Here is an 11,667-nt window from a genome sequence, read left to right on the forward strand (position 1 = left end):
CAAAAAAAACAAACAACTTTTCACAGCCTTCAGGATTTAAAACTCCCATAGCAAGCCGGGTACCAGTGACTCACACCTGTAATCCTAGCTACTCAGGAGGCTGAGATCTGAAGATTGGGGCTCAAAAACCAGCTAGGCAGGAAAAGTCTATGGGACTTTTTTTTTGGCAGGGGGGGGGGGGGAGGGAAGGGGTCTAGTCGTGGGGCCTGAACTCTGGGCCTGACCTAGCGCTCTACCACTTGAGCCACAGTGCCACTTCCGGCTTTTTTCTTTTTTGCTTATGTGGTGCTGAGGAATCGAACCCAGGGCCTCATGCATGCAAGGCAAGCACTCTACCACTGAGCCACCCTCCCAGCCCACTGTGGGACTTCTATCTCTAATAAACCACTCAGAAAACTGGAAGTGGTGCTGTGGCTCAATTGGTAGAGTGCTAGCCTTGAGCTGAAGAGCTGAGGGACAGCACCCAGGCTCAGAGTTCAAGCCCCTTGACTGACCAAAAAAAAACAAAACAAACAAAAAAAAAACCAACTCCCACAACACACAACACAGAACCAAACTGTAGTCTCACCCTAACTACTCCTATATGAATCCTGTGTTGTTGTTTTTTAAATAATCCTTTTTTGGTCATAGGGCTTGAACTCAGGACCTAAGTACTTGTCTGTAAGCTCTTCTGCTCAAGATTAGTGCTCTGCCACTTTGAGCCACAGCACCATTTCTGGTTCCTGTTTTCTAGTGGTTAATTAAAGATAAAAATCTTACAGACTTTCCTGCCTCCAAGGCTGGCTTTGAACTGTGATCCTCAAATCTCAGCCTCCTGAGTAGCTAGGATTACAGACATGAGCCATGAGCACCCAGTTTTTTGTTTTGTTTTGTTTTGTTTTTTGATGCAGGTACTGGGGCTTGAACTCAGAGCCTGAGCACCCTCCCTTAATGTTTTCACTCAAGGCTGGTGGTTGGATGAGAATGTGGCTTAGTGGTAGAATGCTTGCCTAATATGCATGAAGCCCTGGGTTTGCTTCCTCAGTACCACCTAAACAGAAAAAGCCAGAAGTGGCATTGTGGCTCAAGGGGTAGAATGCTAGCCTTCAGCAAAAGAAGCTCAGAGACAGTGCCCGGGCTCTGAGTTCAAGCCTTAGAACTGGCAAAACAAAACAAACAAACAAAAAAGGCTGGTGCTCTACACTTGAACCACAATTCCACTCCTAGATTTTTGCTGGTAGCTAGAATTAAAGGCAAGAGTTACCAGTGCCCCTTCTCTCCAATCTCAGGGGCTAGCATCATATAGCTATCTGTATTTTACAGATAAGTAAACAGAAGCACACAACTTTTCTGGTGATACACAGATGCTGAGGAACTGGGAATTGAATCCCTAAAAGAACGCTGGTAGCTTTGCCTTACCCTCAAATTTCTGGAATGGAAATTGAGGGCTAAGGAGGTGGCAGAAATCTACATGTGAAAAAACTTGGCTGGGCACAGTTTAAACAGTAGAGTGCTTGCTTTGCAAATGCTAGGGCCTGAGTTTCAATCTCCACCTCCCAAAACAAAAAAAGCCCTGTCTAATGAATAACACAGGTCTCTTGATCTATCTCACCTTACCCCTGGGCCAGCTCAGAAGGGGAAAGGGGAAAAGGGCACCTTGCCTACCATGGATGACTCATTGTGTTCTGGCTTAGTCACAATTATGTCACCAAAGTTAGCAGCAGAACCATTCCAGTGTGAATTCTGGCCCTTTGAGAACAAAGATTAACCCTTTTCCATTTCCTGGGACAACTGGTCTTCAGGGCAAGACCTCATCCAGACGGTGTTGTGTGATCCAAATCTCCTTCCCTTCCCACGTGAAGAACAGGAAGAGGGTTTTTTGTTTGTTTGTTTGTTTTTGTTGTTGTTCATTTGTTTTTTGTTGGTTGTCTGGGGCTTGTACTCAGGGCCTGGGTGCTGTCCCTGAGCTCTTTCACTCAAGACTAGCACTCTACCATTTTGAGCCACAGTGCCACCTCTGGTTTTCTGGGGGTTAACTGGAGATAAGAGTCTCCTGCCCAGGCTGGCTTTAAACTATAATCCTCAGGTCTCAGCCTCCTGAGTAGCTAGAATTAGAGGTGTGAGCCACTGGTACTCCGCAGGAAGGGTGTTTAAAAAAAAAAAAAAGAAGAATTAAACAGGGTGAGAATGTTCAAAAAGAAATTACTCTTTATCTGATTCATGTAACTGTAACCCCTCTGTATATCACTTTATAATAACAATTTGGAACTTTTTTGTATGTCATAGGGCTTGTACTCAGGGCCTAGACTCTGTGCTTCAGCTCTTCAGCTCAAGGCTAGCGCTCTACCACTTGAGCCACACTGCACCATTTCAGGTTTTCTGAGTGGTTTATTGGAGATAAGAGTCTCACAGATTTTGCTGCCCTGGCTGGGTTTGAAAAGAGATCCTCAGATCTCAATCTTATGAGTAGCTAGGATTACAGGTATGAGCCACTGGCACCTAGCTTTAAAACATTTTTAAAAAGGAGAATTAAACATAATAAAGAAGTTGTACCTGAAAATTATATGGCTCAGTGTTAGAGAGCTTACCTAACATGCTTGAGGCCTTGTGTTTGATTCTCAACAGAAAGCAAGTAGAAAAGTAGGAAGGAAGAGAGGGAAGGAGAGGAAAGGGGAAGGAAGGGATGGGAAAGAAAAGGAAGAGAAATAGGAAATGAGGAGAAAAAAAAAGGAAAGGAAGGAAAAAAACAACTGAGCTAGAAAGTAAACAAGGAGATGGACACAGAAGCAACCAGCTGCAGGGCGCTGGTGGCTCACGCCTGTAATCCTAGCTACTCAGGAGGCTGAGATCTGAGGATCACGGTTCAAAGCCAGCCCGGGCAGGAGAGACCGTGAGACTCCTATCTCCAATAAACCACCAGAAAACCGGAAGTGGCGCTGTAGCTCAAGTGGTACAGCGCTCTCCTTGAGCTGAAGAGCTGAGGGACAGCGCCCAGGCCCAGAGTTCAAGCCCCATGGCCGACAAAAAAAAAAAAAGCAACCAGCCACTCAAGTGTCCTTCAGTGCAGATCAGAGAATCTACAACTCCAAAGCCAATTAGTATAGGGTCAGGAATAGCCTTGGCACAAGTAGTTAGGAATCTCACCTATCCCTCCTTTCTTTTCTTCCTCCTCTTCTTCCCTTCAGACCTAAGGTTTTGTAGATACAATGGTGGCTTTTGCAGCCTGATAAAACTGGAACCTACAGGAAGGGAATTTGAGAATGCAGATGTGAAGGGGTGGAAGACTGCCATGTCCAAAGGCAAAATGCACCAAAGCCCTCCACTCTCTCTAGACTGAAAACTGCATTCCTTATACCAAGGATGGAAAGGAGGCCAACAACCTACTTGCCTGCCTGCTCCGTATCCCCTAAAGTTACCAGGGCTGTATCACACAGCTAGTCCTGTTCAACTCTGGGAACTATGTGAAGGGAATGCTCTGGAGCTGGACTAATTATTTATAGACCTACAATGGGGATTGAACTCAGAACCTTGCACTCTTGCCAGGCTTTCTTGCTCACAGCTACTGTACTACCACTCGAGCCACAGCTCCACTTCTGGTTTTCTGGTAGTTAATTAAAGATAAGAGTCTCCAGACTTTCCTGCTTGGATTGGCTTTGAACAGCAATACTCAGATGTCAGCCTGCTGAGTAGTTAAGGCTTACAGGCATGAGCCACTGGCACCTGGGTTCAATTTCGTCCTTTTAAGAGATAAGAGTCTCTTTAACAAATGCAGCAGTGACACTCTTTAGACAATATGTTGAAAATGAGCTATACAACTTGTGGGTGGGGACAGAAGAGAAAAACTGGAAGAGAGTGAGGGAGGGGGTGACAATGTCCAAAAAGAAATGTGCTTACCTGACTTACGTAACCAAATCCCTCTGTATTTCACCTTTATATTAACCATTTTAAAAATTAAAAAAGAGGAGTCTCTTAAAACCTGTTGCTTAAGCTTTCCCTTAACTTCTAGGCTCAGGTGATTCTCCTGTCTCAGCTTCTTGAGTAGCTGGGACACAGACATGCACTATATCTGTTAAAGTTTACAAAGGAGCTAGGCTCCAGTGGCTCATGCCTGTAATCCTAGCTACTGAGGAGGCTGAGATCTGAGGATCCTGGTTCAAAGCCAGCTCGGGCAAGAAAGTCTGTGAGACTTTTATCTCCAATTAACCACCAGAAAACCAGAAGTGTCACAGTGGCTCAAGTTGTAGAGTGCTTGAGCTGAAGAGCTGAAGAGCTCTTACCTTGAGCTGAAGAGCTGAGGGACCGTTCGCAGGCCCCCACTGACAAAAAAAAAAAGTGTACAAAGGCCCAAGTGCTGGTGGCTCATGCGTAATCCCAGCAACTTAGGAGGCTGAGATCTGAGGATCATGGTTAAAAGCCACTTCCAGTAAGATCTCAGATTCTTATCTCTAACTACCAAAAATAATAAAGCCAGAAGTTGAGCTGTGCCTCAAGTAGTAGAGTGCTAGCCTTGAGCCCAAAAGCCCAGGGAAAGCATTCAGACCCTGAATTCAGGCCCCAGGACCAGCACCAAAATAAAGAATTAATTTTAAAAAGTTTGCAATGGTAAAGTCTGAAGACAGACACCATAGGAAAGCACTGGGTGCTACATGACAGGATTCTAAGGAGTGACTTGGGGTGCAGAAGAGTCTGGGAACTCACACAGAAGGCTAGATGTTCCAGTAATGTTATTGGCATGTTCTCAGTGGTGACATGGCTGGAGGAGAGAGACTCTGTCATCGGCTTTGCTGCAGCATAACTGCCCCATTGTCCCTATCTTTGACTCCCACAAATACCCTTTGGGACATGGAATCAAGGGGAAGATGCCAATTTCCTTGTTCCTGTCCTCTCAGAGCTGAGGAAATGAAGACATCTGGAGAAGACAAGAGGCAACAGCACCTGTCTTCCACCCTATTGTCTCTCTCCCAGCTCCACTACCTTACTTTCCCTCTGATTAGCCCTGCTCCTGAACGGCTTGACTCTTGCTGTTCTTGTTATCTACCTCTTATTCTAGACATCCAGCAGTCCCTTTCTCTCCTCCTTACTCTTCTCTCTACCCCTCTCCAATATAAACTCCATGACAGTGAGGATTTGGGTCTTCCTTGTTCCTGCAAGAACAGGAATGCCTACATAATAAGCAATTAATAAATACTTGCTGATGAAGGAATGAATGGAATGGAATTAGCTTCCTACAGTTTGCAGATATCTCCTAGAGGGCACTGGACTCCTCAGGATGTGACACAACCATTCAAGTCATTCTTGGTGACACTAACCCTTCTTGGTTAGCCTTTCAAAAAGTTTAGTCAGATGCCTATGGCTCCTGTAATCCTAGCTACTCATGAGGCTGAGATCTGAGGATCCCAGTTCAAAGCCACTCTGGGCAGAAAAGTCCGTGAGACTCTGATCTCCAATTAACCACCAGAAAACTGGAAATGGCACGCCTCAACTGGTAGAGCGCTTGCCTTGAGCTAAGGAGCTGAGGGACTGAGCCCAGGCCCAGAGTTCAAGCCCCACAACTGACCAAAAAAAAAAAAAAAAAGTTGATATCTGAGGATCATAGTTTGAAGCCAGCTCAGGCAAGAAAGTCCATGAGACTCTTTTCTCCAATAAACCCTTGTCCTGAGTTCAAGCAAGTGGGTTGGAATAACAATAAAAAAAACTATGCAAGTCTAGTATGGTGATACACATCTGACAGCACAGCACTGATGAGGCTGTGGCAAGAGGCTACAAGTTTGAGGCTAACCCTACCTAGCAAAATCCTATCTCCATATACAAAAATCATAGTCAGCCAGGCACTGATGGCTTACCTCTATAATCCTAGCTACTCAGGAGGCTGAGATCTGACAATCACGGTTCAAAGCCAGCCTGAGCAGGAAAGTCTGGGAGACTCTTATCTCCAAGTAATCACCAAAAAAGCTGGAAGTGGAGCAGTGGTTCAAGTGAGCATTAGCCTTGACCACAAAAAACTCAAGGACAGCATATAGGCCCTGAGTTCAAGCCCCAAACTGTCACCAAAAATAAAATAAAAGCCCAGTCATCTTGACAGATTTGTGGGTTGTCTGTGACATTGTTTACATGTTCCAATTTGCTAAAGGAGTGCTGCTACAGTTACAAATATATAATTGAATCTAATTCAATGCATTATCTTACCAGCTGTTTCTTTTTTCTTTTTCTTTTTCTTTTTTTGTTGGTTGTGGGGCTTGAACTCTGGGTCTTGGTGCTGTCTCTGAGTTCTTCAGCTCAAGGCTAGTGCTCTACCACTTTGAGCCACAGCACCATTTCTGGTTTTCTAGTAGTTAATTGGAGAGAAGAATCTCATGGACTTTTCTGCCCAGGCTGGCTTTGAGCCACAGCCCTCAGATCTCAGCTTCCTGAGTGGCTAGGATTACAGGAATGAGCATGCTTGGCTTCCTTGTTAGGCTGACATTCTTTCACTTGAACCACAATTTTTTTTTTTTTAATCAGTCCTGGGGCTTGAACTAAAGGCCTGGGTGCTGTCCCTGAGCTTCTTTTGCTAGTACTCTACCACTTGAGCCGCAGCAGCACTTCTGGCCTTTTCTGTCTATATGGTACTGAGGATTTGAGCCCAGAGCTTCATGTATGCTAGGCAAGCAGTCTAACACTAAGCTACCTTCCCAGCCCTTGAACCACATTTCTTTTTTTTTTTTTTTGTCGGTCGTGGGGCTTGAACTCTGGGCCTGGGCGCTGTCCCTCAGCTCTTCAGCTCAAGGCGAGCGCTCTACCACTTGAGCTACAGCGCCACTTCCGGTTTTCTGGTGGTTTATTGGAGATAGGAGTCTCACGGTCTCTCCTGCCCGGGCTGGCTTTGAACCGCGGTCCTCAGATCTCAGCCTCCTGAGTAGCTAGGATTACAGGCGTGAGCCACCAGCGCCCGGCTTGAACCACATTTCTAACTCTGCTTTTTGCTGGTTATTTTGGCGGTGGAGTCTAGCAGACTTTTCTGCCTAGCCTGGCTTCCAACTGTAATTCTCTGGATTTCAGCCTCTTAAGTAGCTAGGATTACAGGTGTCTATCTTTGCTTCTTGGATCCACCCAAGGTTATGACTGATAAAGTAGACAAATTATTGAGATGCTTCTATTTTTGATAATTTAATTTTTGTTTGGTTTTGTATTTGGACACAGATTCTCTTATATTGCTCAGGCTGGCCTTAAAATTGAGATCCTCCTGCCTCTTTCTCCTGAATGCTGGGATTACAGATGTCCATCACCACACCCAGCTTCTATAAATTAATTTTGGAAATATAGGCATGTTCAGGGATGGCATCAATCACCCAATAGTTATACATTGTGTGGTGATTTATTTTTGTTTTGGGGCCAGTCCTGGGACTTGAAGTCAGGTCCTGGTCACTGTCCCTGAGCTTCTTTTGTTCAAGACTAGCACTCTACCACTTGAGCCACAGCGCCACTTCAGGCTTTCTCTGTTTGTGTGGTACTGAAGAATTGAACCCAGGGCTTCATGCATGCTAGGCAAGCAATCTACTACTAAGCCACATTCCCAGTCCCATATGGTGTTTTTATTTATTTTTTCCAAGTACTGGGGGTTGAACTCAGGGTCTTTTGCTCACTATGGATTGCTTGCTTGGCTGGCACTCTACCACTTGAGCCAAACCTCCGCTTCCAGCTTTTTGTAGGTTAATTGCAGATAAGAGTTTGAGAGAATTTGTCTGCTTTGGGGCTGGCTTTGAACTATACTGATCACATTTCAGCCTCTGACTATCTAGGATTATAGGCACAAACTACTGTGCCCACCTCTGTATCACATTCCTCCTCCTCCTCCTCCTCCTCCTCCTCCTTCTCTTCCTCTTCTTTCTCTTGTCAGTCGTGGGGCTTGAACTCTGGGCCTGGATGCTGTCCCTAAGCTCTTCAGCTCAAGGCTAGCGTTCTACCACTTGAGCCACAGCGCCACTTCCAGTTTTCTGGTAGTTAATTGGAGATAAGAGTCTCACAGACTTTTCCTGCCTGGGCTGGCTTTGAACTGATATCCTCAAATCTCAGCCTTCTGAGTAGCTAGGATTACAAGCATGAGCCACAGGCACCCGGCTTCACATTCAAAGAACTTTGGCCCTAGGTGAAGAAGCTCAACTTTAGCAAGTGCCTGATCCCACCTATCCTTTTCCTTGACTTAGCCCCCCATGTGCATTTCTTCTGTCGGAATGTGCTTCCTGCTGGCCTCTGACAGCTCAGCTTATAGCACTTTTCCCTCCTGAGGCCAAATTCTGATTCTCTCTGGAGAGTCATCTGTCTCTCTTGGTCCTTGTGGTCAGTGTGGGGACCACATCCTCTCAGAGCTGAGAATTAAGGACATCTGAAGAAGATGAGAGGCAACAGCACCTTTCTTCCACCCTGCTCTCTCTCCTTCATCTCTGACATACTTTCCTTTAGATAAGCCCACTTTTGAGGGGTTTGCCCTTAACCTCTTGTTCTATGTGCCCAGCACTCACTTCCTCTCCTTCTTCCTCTTTCAGGCCTTAGTTCCAGTGTTGCCTCCTCAGTGGGCTTTCCCAGAACAGCCCATTAAAATAACGATCTACCCACCCAAGATTCCCTCCCTCTCTTTATTGATTCTGTGTGGTTGCTTTTGGTTGCAGAGGCACATGGCGCAGGGCTGCCGATCAACGTGCTCTTCTAACTAGGCTAGGTCAAGGCAGAGAACCTCCTTCAAGTGGGTCTTGAGTATGGGTTCTGAAACTTGTCTTTCTGCCTCTAATGCAAGGCAAGCACTCTACCACTGAGCCACCTTCCCAGCCCCACGGGTAATCTTATTTATTTATGTATTTATATTTTGGGTCCCGGTCGTGGGGCCTGAACTCTGGGTCTGGGCACTGTCCCTCAGCTCTTCAGCTCAAGGCTAGTGCTCTACCACTTGAGCCACAGCACCATTTCTGGCTTTTTTTTTCTTATGTGGTGCTGAGGAATCGAACCCAGGGCTTCATGCATGCAAGGCAAGCGCTCTACCACTGAGCCACCTTCCCAGCCCTCTAATGCTAAACTTGTAGAATAAAAGCCTGAAAGCCAGGCTCCAGTGGCTCATACCTGTAACCCTAACTATTTAGTAGACAGAGATCTGAGGAGCAGGGTTCAAAGCCAGCCCAAGCAGGAACATCCATGAGATCCTTAGCTCTAATTATGTCAAAAAGCTGAAAATGGAGCTGTGGCTCAAGTGGTAGAACTTTAGCTTTGAGCACAAAAGCTCAGAAATAGCACCCAGACCCAGAGTTCAATATCAAGGACTGGTTAAATTTAAAAAAAAAAAAAAAAAGGAAAGAAAAAGCCTGAAGCGGGGCTGGGAAGGTGGCTCAGTGGTAAAGCGCTTGCCTTGCATGCCTGAGGCCCTGGGTTCGATTCCTCTGCACCACATAAGCAAAAAGAAAAAAGCCAGAAGTGGCGCTGTGGCTCAAGTGGTAGAGCAATAGCCTTGAGCTGAAGAGCTGAGGGACAGTGCCCAGGCCCAGAGGTCAGGCCCCACGACCGGACCCCCTCCCCCAAAAAAGAAAGAGCCTGAAGCTGTTGGCACTGTTACTGTTACTGCCACCTAATCAGGGAGAAGTTCTTGAAAACCACCTTGGAGGAAAGCTGAGCCCACAACTAGTCCCCAAACGTTCCTAACCATATCATTTGAACACTGAGAAGCAACCTTCCCCAGGATTATAAAATTGCCAACGCCCTTTTGTGCCTACACCAGTTTGGATTTGGGTTGTCACCAACAGAATTAGAAGTTAGTCTTTTTTTTTTTTTTTTTTTGCCAGTCATGGTGCCTGAACTCTGGGTCTGGGCATTGCCCCTCAGCTCTTCAGCTCAAGGCTAGTGCTCTACCATTTGAGCCACAGCACCACTTCCAGCTTTTTCTGCTTATATGGTGCTGAAGAATCGAATCCAGGGCCTCATGCATGCAAGGCAAACACTCTACCACTAAGCCACCTTCCCAGCCCCATAGAAGTTAGTCTTTTGAGACCTACCTCAAATACCAACTTCCCTCCTAGTAGCCCATCTCTCATCAGTATACATTTGGTGTCTGCACTGCCTACTGCCCACACTAGGTTGTTTTTCCAGAAGCCCTGCCTGGCCATGTGGGCAGGCACTGGGCATGATGTTTCTTTGCTCCCAGCCCACAGCCCTGAGCTGGGCTAAGCAGCATTTGGTCAACAGTCAATGGAATCATGTCTGCAGTAAATCACTAGTCAGGTTATTATACCCCTGTGTGTGAGGGCTGCTGCTTTTGTGAACAATACAAAAATTTTAAGGTCTCCAGTTGTCTTCTAGGGTCCTCTGCTATTCTTTTTTTTGTTATTGAGGTTAAAGGATTACATAAATTTCAGTTTCATAGTATTGTAAGATAGTGATATTTAAAGTTACAAACATACTTTAACCTTCACAAGGCAAATTGTCATTATCTTGGTCTATAAATTCTACAAGCTTTGACAGTATAACTGTCTCTTCTGCATTGGGTGATATGTACATTTCTTTTCTTTTGCTTAGTGTTAACTGTTCCCTCTTTCCCTCTCCCTCCTCCTATCGCAGCCCTTGAGTTGCTTAGTTCATTTTCATCAATGTCCAGTGCAGCTGATGTGCCCCTCTGTTGCATTTTTTCCCCACTTCCCTCAATTCTGTGCCCTCCTCCTTGCTTTCCTCAGATGTGCATATATATGTGTATATATATATATATATATATATACGTATATATATATATATATATATATATGAGGTCATATATGAGGTCAAGAACATGGAGTCCCTCTGCAATTCTTAAGACTCACAAGGAGACCATGTTGGCAAATGCATATTGCTTTATTTAGTGTTTCTCTGGATTAACAGAAGTGTCAGCAGTGGGCTGAGGTCCCCAAAGGGTACAGGGGCCGCTGGGTGGCCCCCTCCGAGCCCTCTGGGGGGTACAGGGGAAGCAGCAGCAGAAAGAGGTGATGCCCCTGCAGCTCCTCTAAGGCTAGCCCCTTCCCCACTCTCTCAGGCTGCAGAGGGGTCAAGAGCCAGTGAAGCTCCCACATTCTTGAACTTGGTACAAGGATGTGAGAGGGCGGTTATCCTCCTAAGGCATGGACTTAGGCAGGAAAGTTCTTCCTACCTGGTGGCCCCCAAAAGTGATTGCTGGTCAGGGAGCCAGGTGTGCACTTAAGATATGGCCCATGTTTTAAATGGGGCTTGTTGTCTCTGGGAGAGGCAGTGAAGAGTGCTGGGGTTGGGGCTTCACTTCTGGTTTTGCCCCAACCGGCCGTATGACCTTGGGTTGGTGTCGTCCTCTTTGTGGGCGTCTGTCTCCAGCTCTGTAACCCCAGCGGTCTGGATTAGATGCTTTCTCATCAAAGTTTTCTAAATCCTATGTCTAAGACTTCTTTTCCTACTTTGGGAGGAAAATATTTAAGTGGTGATTTTTTAATGCTGGGCATTGAACTCGAGGCCTCACACGTACTAAGCAGCTGCTCTACCACTGACTGCTGTCGCACTCTCTAAACAGGCACTTTTTTTTTTTTCATTTGTGCCTGTACCAGGACTTGAACTCAGGGCTTCTCGGCCTTCTTGCTCATGGCTAGTGGTCAACCACTTGAGCCATGCCTCCATACCAGCATTTTGCTGGTTAATTGAAGATAGAGATGCTCAGACTTTATGTCCCAGGCTGGC

The sequence above is a fragment of the Dipodomys spectabilis genome, unplaced genomic scaffold (genome assembly GCF_019054845.1).
Source record: "Dipodomys spectabilis isolate Male_0828 unplaced genomic scaffold, ASM1905484v1 ptg000018l, whole genome shotgun sequence".
NCBI lineage: Eukaryota > Metazoa > Chordata > Mammalia > Rodentia > Heteromyidae > Dipodomys > Dipodomys spectabilis.